General features: G+C 38.5%; 1 protein-coding gene and 1 long non-coding RNA gene across 3 annotated transcripts in view; one reads left to right on the forward strand and one right to left on the reverse strand.

Moving 5' to 3' along the window:
• The window catches only part of PDZRN4 (PDZ domain containing ring finger 4), a 231971-nt gene that overhangs the window by 122895 nt on the left and 96114 nt on the right, over nucleotides 1–12962 (reverse strand). The gene's annotated exons all lie outside the window — the stretch shown is intronic.
• Nucleotides 2–4803, forward strand: LOC111931985 (uncharacterized). The gene is made up of 3 exons (XR_002865868.2): nucleotides 2–74; nucleotides 2449–2538; nucleotides 4641–4803. It is a non-coding gene; the product is annotated as an uncharacterized LOC111931985 (long non-coding RNA).

Here is a 12962-nt window from a genome sequence, read left to right on the forward strand (position 1 = left end):
GGCTTGGAAGATGTTGAAATTGGTCTGAACATCATGCAGTGAAAAAACTGGATGAGGACAAAAAGACATGAAAAGTAAGGAAAGTAAGAAATATAATAAGTATGGTAAGTACTTTGGGGTTTTAGCCACTTTTTTTAAAGTGGCATCTTTATTTGTGTTGGGAAAAAGAATGAAACTCCCTTTAAATGTCAAAGCAGGCAGAACTACATTGGGGAAAGTTCAAAGTACCATGAAGTGGGGAAAAAACAAGCATACATGCAAGGTAACATTGAAATGAAAATTACAGGCAAAATGCAGAGTAAATGAGAGCAAAAGAAGCTATGGTAAAATTAATTGTGGTTGAGAGAAGAAGCCAAATGCAAAAAAGTGAGTGAGATGCTTCTGACACTGATGTTAAAAATGAGTGCTGCAAATGAAGTCAGTGAAATCAGCAAATTTGGCATGTTTTGTATATAGGAGTGCAAAAACCCATGTTTGTCACTGTTAGTGATTGACTGGTGCACATTCACATCATAACAACATTCATTTCTTTTCTAATAAACCAATATCTTTCAGTTTCAGAAACTGAAAACTTGCTTCTGATTTTTTAATGGAGGTGACCTTCCTTTGTCCTCTTAAAATACTAAACCCAAAACTCCTGTAACAGCTACAGTGCAGTAGCTTGAGAGTGATCAGTCCACCCACATAGACTGGAAGGAAGATTGTAAGGCACCGGGGTGAAAGGCAAGATATAGATATAGTTTTCTTTTTTTTTCCTCAATCTTCACATGTTTAAATCAATCAAGACATTTAGGTAGCTTATTATTTAGCTAGAACTAAATCCTTATATTCTCCATGCAAATATCTCTACTACTTTGTTACTCATGTACTCAAGTACCTCATTACATAGTATCTGAAATGAGATTGTAAAGTTCACAAGCATTCACAGGTTTTTCACGTACCTCTTTTTCCCCTCTGATTATATTCCTTCCTAAGTGCTTGGTAGCTTAAAAAAAAAATGAAGGCAGGCAGAAATTTAGCAGTAGCTGATCATCCCAAATTATTTCTCCTTTTTCTATTAAATGTTTTCCACCAACCAATAAACAGTAGCTGAAAATTATCTCAGCACAAGAAATCCACTTCTAAAAATGGAAATGAATTTCAACATGATATTATTAATTACCATAAAGCAATTAAAAATTTCAGGGATTATTTTTGTTCAGTGTCTTGTGTTTTGTAATTTTGTTTAAGCCAGCCTACCAGGCAGCTAAAGTAGGTTTGAATAGAATATTGCCCCAAAGCCAAAAATCATGAACATCCTTTATTATTGAGCTTATTAGATGGATCACTGAAAGAGAAGAGCAATCCCAATCAGTGTTGTAAGCATCCCAATTTCGATTTGTTTCTATATCAGAAAGCGACTTGCTTTCTCCCAAAGTCACAAAGGCTCTTCAGGCTGCAGACAGAACAGACACAAAAGAGTCTGCTGGTATGGTTGTTTTCCTCCTCAGCAGCAAAGGCAGCCACGTGCCCTAGCGAGTGCCTGATCTCTGGTCAAGCCAAGTAAAGCCTCCTGCACTCATACTTGGACTCTCACAAATCCTCTTAGGAGCCACTGAGGGAGCTGGGGCTGTCAAGCCTTAAGAAAAGGAGGGGAAACCTTACCACTCTCTACAACTACCTGAAATGAGGTTGTAGCAAGGTGAGAGTCAGTCTGCCTTCCCAGGTGAAGTGACAGGACAAGAGGAAATGGCCTCAAGCTGGTGAGGTATCAGGGGAGGTTTAGACTGGATATCAGGAAAAAAACTCTTCATTAAAAGGGTGATCAAGCACTGGAACAGGCTGCTGAGTTCAGAAACCCTGGAGGTATTTAAAAGGTGTGTAGATGTGGCACTTTGGGACATGGTTTAGTGGTGGAGTGGTGGGCTTGGTAGTGCTGGGTTAATGGTTGAACTCAATGATCTTAGAGGTCTTTTCCAATCTAAATAATTATGTGACTGTATGATATCCTTGCTGAACTGCCTTTGACCAAGGCTATATTAGAGCCTTAAAACCAGATGCTTGAAATCAAGCGATGCTGGCCTCATAAGCTCTACAAGAGGCAAACCACACGTGACACACACATGCCTTGAAAACATGCTGTCCTGACGGAGCACTCTCCAGCAAGACTGTGAGTCAGTGTCAGCCCTACAGCAGAGAGCTTGCCTCATAGCCTCCACCATGGCCCAGCCTCTGAGTGAGCTTGGCCCTGGGAGACACCCTATTGCCCTGATCAGGCTTTCTTTCAAAGAAGCACCTTTATGGGGCAGAAAAAAGAGTTGTCCCATGCTGTGCTCCTGTAAAACATGACGCGCTAAGCAGCAGCGGCAGTAGGTGACCATTTTACCACAGCTTGGAGTGTGCTTGTTCATCAACCATCAGCATAATTCTTCTTCACACATAACTGTTTTCATCTCATTAACATGTCAGTGTGCTGCTACACAAACAGCAGGCTGGGGAAGCTGAGAGACCAGGTGGAACATGCATAAGATGGAACATGCACAACGGATAACCTACAAAGTAAGTGGAATATGTGTGTCATCAGTTCACGTGTTGAAAATGGGAAGTCTCGTCCTTCACCTTGCAACTCCAGTGTTGTGTCTGTAAGAACTACTGGGAAGTTCTCCCGTATCACTGTGCCTAAACTCCACTGCAATACTGCGGTTTCACAGGTTACAAAAATAAATGAACAGTTTTTGGTGAAAGATGAAGGAAAAAGGACATGATGATGACATATCTGCTTCCACCTTTTGTGATTTTTTCATCTTTTCAATTAAATTGACATAGTCAAGTCAAAGTTGGATGAAATAAATAAAAACCCAAGAAAGGGAAGAATATAAATACTATAAATTCACTATAAATATAAGAGGAAAATTCAGCACATGACTACCAGTATTAATTTAGGACTTAGTCTTTAAAGGAACATAAATGCACAGCTTGGGATATTCCACATTTATCCCTGTCTAATAGCTTCAGTGTCCATCATTCCCCAGTCAAAAATTCTGAGGGAATTCTTCAACTTTTTTCTTTAGCACTGGCTGTAGCATTTGTCTGTTCTTCATGATTTCCTCAGATAAAATTTCCTACAGAACTCACTCTCTGAAAGACATAAAAGTCTTTTCTTTGATGGCAGCTGAGAGTTTTACCAGGAAAAAAGGAACTACCTCTGTTTTGTCATACCCAGAAATTCATTTGAGGGATATAGAGTCCATTTTTCATGCCTGTGTCAGACAGCTAAAAAAAAAAAAGAAAAAAAGCTAATTATATGATCCCAAATGAAAAAGATCCCAAGCAGCTGGAGGAATTATTGAGATCTTCCCTCTCTGCTCTTAACACCACATGGGACAGCTAATGTGGAGCAGCCTTTATTGCTTTCCTTGCATGTCCTGACAATGACACTGAACTCACACACAGATTTAACAAATGGAGAAGCAGGAGGGTATATAGCAAAGGCCCCTAAACCCCCTGTGCACTCCAACCCCCTGTTTGCCAGAGAACACTCAGCTCTTCCTGCTGAGAGCCAGGACATCAGTTGCAGAGGAAAAGATGCCCCCAGGGACAGAAGCAAGCCCTTCTCTCATGGCTGGGTAGACAACCTCTCCAATGTGAGCCTCTATTCACCATCAGATCTATAGTCAGGCGAGTGTGACACCTCTGCTCCTCTTCATAACTTCTCAGAGGAACAACAGAGAGGAGTTAACAAGGCAAGGGAATGACAGAAGGATTGCTCCAATTTGAGGATACTAGCCTTGCTCAATAAAACGATGTTCAGCAGACACAGTAACTGGGGAAGGACAAATGGTTTGGGGTATAACAGCAGACTGTTTCTCCTCTCAGGGCAGTCAAGTAGTTGGAAAGTAAAATATTAGAAGAAAGTTGTTGATTGAAGAAAAAGAGAAAAGAGAAAAGAATTACATTTTCCCACTCTCCCAGGAACCATGGTAGGACTAGCTGCCCCTAGTCTGCTAAAAGCATACAGAATCTTTAGCCTTGCAGAGAAGTCCACAAATGAAAACTTAATAGAAACTTCTGAACCCATCTTATTCCTTAAAATGGAAATGAATTATTCAGATTTGGCCTTCCTAGTGAAGTTTTCGCTTCCTACTGAGGTTTTTCACTGCTTCAATCATTAGAAACTTTATTTCTTTGCCCAGCACATGCCTAATCATTTTTTTAAGTCTCAGGACAGTGTGAATGCCTCTCATGGAAATCTTCACAAGTGTGTATCTGTCCTTCCAGGAGATAAGCAGAGAGGCTCTCTTTCTCACTCAGAACACCACACATAGGGATTTTATAATCAGATACACTCAGAAGAAAACAAAATGTGAAAATAGAAATAGATAATAGTTTTCCCCTCAGAGTTTTAAGTATAAAGTAAAAGCCACCACATTTTTACAGGCAATAGAGCAATCATGATCAAAATGCCTGTGTCTTTACCTCATTCTTTTTTTTTTTTGTAAACTTTGCCCTGATTTAAACAATAATCTTATTTTTGTGGCTGATCTCTGTTTAGTATCAAATGAATCAATCTTCTATTCTTTCCATCTAAAATGGACTTGGTAATTGTTAATAGAAGATTCAAAGGAAAATAGTAAAATGCCATTTTTCATTTCTCTTTTCAGCACCAAACAAGTGACTGGGAAATGAAAAAACCCACGGATTATACAGAGCACTGATGCTGGCTTCATTTACACTTCTGGTCTTTACACAATGGTTGCTGTCCAATTCAGAAACAAGGATAAAAAAATTTGCCAAACACTTTTGAAATTCTTCCTCCAAAGCTACTTGCCACTTTTTTTTTTCTAATAGATTTTGAAATAAATAAGACAGGTTCTTAATGCAATTTAAAATTAAGAATCACATATTTTTGCTGAGAAAGTTAAGAAGCACATGCCTAAAAATTACCCATAAGCATTCCTGTCCTGGCAAAAAAAAAAAAAATACACTATCCATATTAAGCTAATGACTGACAGCAGACAATTTCATGATAATATTTTCAGATAGATTTTTTCCCCCTGTGACAATTTTGTGTGGTCACAGAATCTTCCTTTCACCAGACTAATACTTAAGCTTCTATCTTTCTTTGTCTGCTAGTTCTGCTCTGTCAAATCTAGTAATATCCATTATATTGCTAAAGTCTTATAAAAAGAAACAGGTTACCCAAAAAGGAAATATTATGGTCTATTCCATTAAACACAGTAAAACTTTAAATCTCACATAAAAATAGGTCATCCAATTACATGGCAAAAATGACATTTTTTCATTGTCCAGTACACAATATATTTACAGGAAAATTACCAGAAACTCCTCAGCTGTATCAGATCTGAACCTTATATTTAGATGCAGTCATATATTACTGCTGATAATGTGATGCCAGTGAATAGATTGGAATTTTTCACTGTCCTTTATCAAGATAAATTGTTCTGTCAATAGCAAATGGCTGGCAAATATTAACACTCTGCACACTATATGACTTTTCATTCCAAGCAAAAATTGTATTTAATGCTTTTTCACAAAATCCATGGCCGTGACTATCCCTATTACCTATTTAACTACCTTTTAAAAGGAGAATTTATTTCTGCAAATTAGGATCTGGGTAACAAGACGGTATCATGCATCATAAACTTTAAGTCAATACAAGGCAGGACACTTGCAGTTCAAATGGGGAAGTACCTTTCTCTCATCATCTGGCCATCCAATAGCATTATCAAGCTGTGGTGGGAGCAGCTGCTCAGAGCAGAACTTTATCTTGGCGTTCTTCCACCTACAACACCACCACATCCCACAGTAGCCATTTGCTCATTGGCCTATTACTTTCAATAGGTATTCCAGTAATTGGCTATTTCACACTTGTAAGGCTTGAACTGGCAGAGTGCAAAGGGCAGCCAAGCAGCCTGTCAGGGTCCTGCACGCCGGTCATCCATCAATTATCATCTGCTATTACAAGACAGAGCAAGTGCTCTGAAACCTTGTTGGCTTGGATCAGCTTTGCTACGGGTGTAATTTATCCCCAAACCATGTTAAGTTCCTATCTGAAGAATGAGGTGGTTGCTATGAAATGAGTAACACGTTTGATGGTTGGCATGTGCTGGGGAGGGAGGCAGCGGGGGAGACAGTGTTGATTATCTGGACGATTGTAGCTCCTGTTGGGTTCTGTGGCCACCTGCTGTCCTACACCCACCCCCTTTGCTAAGAAATACTCAAAACCAGAAAAATACAGTTTGTTTTGTAAATGATGACTTCAAAGGAAACAATAAAGGTCCTGGCTACAGGAGCCCAGAAAGGCTGAGCACACTGCTGGTATTTGCTGTAAATTGTTCTGTAACTGCATTTATGACAGAGAGAAACGCATCTGGAAGAAAAAAAGGGTCAAAACATTATGGTAGTTTAGAAAGTTACAGTGATTGTAACACTAATCCCTTTTCTGCTTTAACGTGGCAGTCTGAGAAGCTCCATTTGCAACGAAGTCAGATTTGATCTCTCACATCTCCTGCAGCATTTTATTCCGCATCTTTCAACAACAGGCTTTTTCATTACCCCCATTTAAATAGCAAAAAGGCATACAAATCTTTTCTCATCTTATTTCCTGTTCACTAGATGCCCCAGTTCTAGGTAATATCATTTAATGGTGGCTGGGGTTTATTATCTACCAGCTTCCTGTACAAACAACCCAGACAACTTCCTCCCAAAGGCCAAATTTATCTGTTAACCTGCTGATACACAAAGTGGTCTCTCACCTTGCAAGTACTTAACTTGAGCAAAGTAAATTATTTTAAGAAATAAACAAACTCCTCTATTATAAGTGCTAATAAAATCCCAAGTAATTAAAAAAGATGAGAAAAAAATCACATTCTTCTTAAGAGCAAAGTGATTTAGAAAGCTGGTAAGAGTGTTTAAAAATCAATTCTGAACTTTGAGAGGACATGACTAAGGCTCTTAATAAATCCACCTTCAAATAAATCTAAGTTATACACCCTTACTAGCTGAATAAATGAAGTGACACTGACGCATATCTAATTGTAATACATCACAAGATAATCTGTCAAGCCACAAGTGTTCAGGTCCTGTCACCCTTCTTCATCCATTATTTATACATAACCTTCATTGCCAGTGAAATCCCTATGAAGTATAGCTTGGCATCCAAATGCAGCCATTTTAGTCACTCAGCAGATACAGTCAGGAATTAAACCTGTACAAACTCTCCAAAATAGCTGTTACTCTGCTGGAGAGAGAGAAATGAGAAATGAACAAACATGCAGGAGTGACAACTGTTTTCTGCTTTTCTTAATGGACTGAAGAGCTAACAGCCCTGTGTCTTTGCAGTGGACTTTGGGGCATACCTTACTGTCAAAGTTTCCTTTATATTCATTTCAAGATGCTTTCTGGGCTCTCTCTAACCTTTATCTTATTTCAGACAGGGAGGCTCACCTAGAAACACATCTCAGTGCTCATAACAGCATCTGCTGTGGAAATAGGCAAGCAAACTAATGGAGCACTGCAGTATTTTTTACTCCAAACTTGCCAAAGATGTGTGAAGGGCAAACAGTTGGACATATTTACATACATTCATGATCCAGAAAGTCTCAGTTCAGCAGCTGCTGCAGCAAAGGCAATTCTTCCCTGTTAGCCTGCTCCACGAGCACAGCTCTGCTTCCCATCCTGCTAAGAGTGATGGGCGGATTGCAGGGAAAGCCACCAGAGCAATAGCCTGGCTGAGGCTTTTTCACTGGCGCTTATTTTAGTAACTGAAGCAACAAATTCTTAATCACCATTTTATTGAGGAAGAAACAGGGGTTCCTCTCCCTGTTCCTCTTCTTCCCCCAAGGCACACATAGACACTTTCTAAATGTGAGAATAAAGATGCACAATTCACAGTATTTCAGCAGTTCAGCCAGGACCTCTGCTTAACTCAGGAGGCTGCAATAACAACCACAATCTGTTCCAGGCATGCAGCACTAGAAAATTAAAGGTTCTGTAAATTACATGGCTATATTCCTCCCACAGCCCAATTAAAGGCTTTATTATTTGTCAATAAAGTACCAAATAAAAAAGGTATCCTCCAGATAAGGCAGCTGTTGCTATTTGGCTCTGGTGAACCTTTATTTATGTTCTGTAAGTTTGCAGCATGAAAGTTGCTGATAGGCCATGCATGTTATTACCAGGTGTCCCACAGAAATGCTCATGTCCCCAGGGCCAAGTCCTCAATAGCACACATCTTTTCCAGCACACACACAGTCTATTCACATGCCGTGTGATTCGTGTTATCACTTTCTGCCTTTCAAGCCCTGAAACAGCAGACACTGCCTCCCCTCTAACACAGCATCCTCCAGCATCGCCGACCCCTGTAGTGAGCCAATGCCTGCTCTAGCTGCCTCTTGGTATGACACTGGTATGCCCAAGGGTGTCCAAAGATATAAGCAAGGGTTTTCCTTGTATATCAAAAAGTATAAAGGATCAGGCCCCTGAGCAATACCCTCATCTTGCTGAGAGTTGTTATCACGAATTCCTAGACTAAAAAGTTTGGCTGATGTTGTCTTTGATGCCCATATTCTGGTCCCTCCCCTGCCCCCAGCTTCCCAGAAGTACCTTTGCAGAGCTGAAGCTTCTCTCTTCTTCCTTATCACCTTTTTTTTTTTTTTTTTTTTTTTTTTTTTTTTTTTTTTTAATCATTTAAAGAGCAATGGCTTATGGGCTTTTACTATGGTTGTATGTTTTCATCCCTAGAAAATGGTAACAGCACTCAGGAACTGAGGCATTAAGACATCAACACAGCACTCCCATAGCTTAATGTGCACAATTCTCTCCTCTTCCCCTGCTTTTTTAATTTCAGGCACTTCCGACTTCTTGTTTGGGCTTCTGAGTGATGCAAGTGTGTAATTAGTGAAAAAAAGGCATTAACATCTGCAAGGCACTCTTCAAATATCAAAAAATCAAGCTATGCAAGTCTGCTTGCTGTTTCTTGTAATCACAACATTAATTTCTTACTTTTGGGGAAAAATAACATTCCTCTATTTCACAGATGATGGCAGAGCTAAAAATTAATTTAAGATGATAATGCTACATGAAAATAAAAACCTCCTCTGATTGAATTTCAAGGACTCTTCTGTTTAACTAGCTTCAAGAGTCCTTTTTTTGATCATAATAAAATTATTTGCCATATGGTTCAGATGCTTGTGATCCTCTCTCAATGAGAGGATTATGCATGAGATATAATGCCTACTGTAGCTGCAGCCAAGCACACAGCTGGCTCTGATAATGCCAACAAATGGCTTCATCTATCTCAATGTCACGTAGGAGCTGGTGTGATGTGAATCAGCCTAGAGTACAATTAAAATCTACATCATCTGTGAGAAAGGTGATGGAGGTTCTGACATCAGAGCTGTGCCAGATTCATCCTCTTTCCATTGTAACAGAAGAAACATGTTGCCCCTTTCACCCTGTCACACTAATGATGTGCTTTGCACATCCCTTCCTGTGCACATTAAAGGTAGTAAATCAGGGAGACTCCTATTTAAAGGCTTCGCCTTTATCTGACATTCAGTAACGAGGACAATTTCTAAATTTAAGTGCATTCTTTTCTCCCCCCTCTGTGATGAGATAATGCCACTTGAAGTCTATGAGTGAAATATGCATAGAGGAGTTTATGATCCATATGGATGCAAATTGTGACAGTATGCAAGAATTTCCTTGTTTTAGTTCCACAATATCTAGTCACACTAATAAAACCAGGCTTGCAAATCTATTTCTTCCACCAAACCAAATTTAATTGCAGAAAATGGCCATAATTCACAACAAACAAGCTTGATATCAAGACACTGATGAACCTTCTCTTTTAGGGCCTTAAAGCTAGTGGAAACTTCGGCAATTATTTTGTTTTATTGTTAGACTCATTAAAGGGAAAACCCACAAATATGTTTTATTAGCATTTTCGACAACTTAACGTAAATATAAGACATAATTACTTATGTCTGGCTCTCAAATTTTATTACAATCTAGAGTTCTATTAAAATATTTTAAACTTTTGATTATCAGGAATATAAAAGCTTGTCTGGTGGAATACGGCAGGACACTAGCTAATGTTGTTTTGTCCTTTCTGTCAATTTAGCTGCATCAGTTTGTGTGGAACATTGCAAATGGTATTGCTAATCAATGCAATGTAGGCACTGGAAAATGAAGATATGCAGTTTTACACTCACTCATGATCTTTACTGAGATGTAATCAAAGTCTCTAAAAATCTTTAATCACACAATATACACACAGTTGACCATTTTCAACTGTCTCCTGCTTTGGACATGAAGACAAAATCCCAGTGCATGCTCCTGAATTACAATGATAAATGTGTTTTTAAATGCCCATGTTTTTACTAAATAAGACAAAATACATCACCTTTGGCCTTCTATTGTGTTAGTTCATCTTAATATCATTTGTCATAATGGTGTTACACCACCCTAAACCTGATATGTGCAAGTATTAAACGATTGTTTTATGCACCAACATCAAAAATCCAAATCTGGTAAGGCAAAGCTCAGTCTCTCTCTCCACAGGAAAACTAGAGCCTTGTTGCTTTCTGTTAAGCAGTCAGTGGTAACAGGAGGTTTTGCCTACACACCAGCCTGCACATCTGTAATGACACTGCTCTCTTAAGTTGATTTAGACAAAATGACAGCAAAATCCTCTTCCATAAGAGCTTACATGATACAAGCTTTGGAGAAGCATCCAGGTGACATAAAAATCTACTGTTTAATATGGCAAAAACTACAAAGCTTTAAAATTAAAAAAAAATAAATCAACTCAGAGCTTCTAAGGAATACATAAGAAATCAGATATCTCTAAAGTGAACAATGCAATCCTTGCAGTTGAAGTAAAATCTCATTGCTCTCGGGGGAAAAAAAAAAGAAAATCCAAGGAAAAGTTTTACTGCACCTGCTGGGTCTGTCTACATCTAAACTTACTGAGCTACAGATAAATGAAACAAAAAGCTGTGTGTGAAAGCTTCATGCCTCATACCATTACATCATTGAATAAATATTTGTTCTCTAAGACCTTACTCTTGCTTTTTTTTTCCCTTCCCGAATAATAAGCTGGAAATTGCATAACAATGCACCCACTTAAAATTCAGGTATGAGCTCTTCACAACTGTACCAAAGAAATTTGCCTTTGTAGATAAGACACCTGCACTATCTAAGTTATGCTTTCCTCCTTTACTTGAGTAGATAAACACACAGTAGCCTGAAAATAAATTGTAAGACTTCATAAAAGCAGCCATGCCAAATGACAAATTGTCATCTGTGCATCTTTTAATAGTTCTGAAACAATTGAAATCACACAAGGGTAAAAAATCAGAGTGGGAATTCATAATATCAGTTAAGGTGGCAGATATACTTCAAACTGGGAAAAAAACCTCCTCCCATCATGTGAAAATGCTATTGAAAACTATTAACACACTTCCTCTACAGTACTGAAAATCATGCTACACAGCTACCCCAATTCATCTTTTGTACACTCTTTTATATACACCACTGCAGAACTCTCACAAATCCAGGAATTTAAGAAAATCTAACATATAGAATCCTGAAAAATATGTATCCAGACAGTGTATTTGAAGAGAAAGACACTTTTAAAACAACAGAAATAACAGTTTTAGAATATTAAACCTAAGAGCAATAGAAAATCTTTAGCTAAATGTTCTGCTCTCAAGAAGACAACTAAATTATAATGCAAATAGAAGTAAAAGAGACACAGAAAGACCACCATCTTGACATATTAAAAATCTGAAGGTTAAAAAGCCATTGATTTGAAGGTTATAAAGACAATGGCAACTACAAAATTGCTAAAATATTAATTTGAAACCACAGTGCACAATTTCTAGAAGCAAGGCATCAGAAATTTTCTCTTCTATGATAAAGTGGAAGTTTTTGATGATATGTGACTTGACCTAAGCCACCAATATATTTTTAGTATGTTATAATAAAAAGCAACCCATGGTAGAATAATTGTTCAAAGAAAATGAAGACAGAACTAATCTCAGCATTAGCTGCAGGAAGAGGAAGAAACAAATGGAAGAAAAAAAGGAGATGAGATTGACTAAAGGAATAAATATTCTAGTAATCTCCTCCTTTAAGATTTTTCTGTCCTTTTACCTTGCAAATATGCACAAAAAAACTGAATTCTGCAAGTTACTGCACATACTGCCAGACCACTAAACTTTCCCTATTCCTAATAACCAGAAAAAAATACATAAAAGAAGTTTGCTTCTCTCCAGGTGTAAAAAGGCAAACCACTTAGTTAAACCCTCTCATCCCCAATGCGCATACCTACAAGAGAACAAAACCTAGCTTTAATTCTTTGAATGATTTGGTGAAAATAGGAGAAATTAGATTAACAACATGTAGGCAAACCAATGTTAGAGATGAAATAATAAAAAACTATTGTTTAGAAAACAGATGGTGGTTGCTGAATCAGTGAAGACCTTGCAGAGCCATATATTGGATTTATTATATATATATTTATATATGATATTATTAATATATTATTTGGTATATTATATATTTATTATATATAAATTTTGGATAGCAGGGGGGCGATAGGGGTGGCTTCTGTGAGAAGCTGCCAGAAGCTTCCCCCATGTCTGACAGAGCCAGTGCCAGCCACCTCCATGACAGACCCACCACTGGCCAAGGCCAAGCCATCAGCGGCTGTGGTAGCATGAGATAACCATTAAGAAGCCCTGTGCATTTTGCAGCCAGAGCAGGGAGTGAGAATATGTGAGAGAAACAGTCCTGAAGACACCAAGGTCAGTGCAGATGGAGGTGGAGGAGATGCCCTGGGCACTGGAGCGGACTTTACCCTGCAGCCCACAGTGAGGACCATGGTGAGGGAGCTGTGCTCCAGCACTCCATTTAGGTCCATGATAAACCCGACTACTAGTGAAGCGCTGAGACTG

This window comes from Cyanistes caeruleus, chromosome 4 (assembly GCF_971803275.1).
Source record: "Cyanistes caeruleus chromosome 4, bCyaCae1.hap1.1, whole genome shotgun sequence".
NCBI classification, from domain to species: Eukaryota; Metazoa; Chordata; class Aves; order Passeriformes; family Paridae; genus Cyanistes; species Cyanistes caeruleus.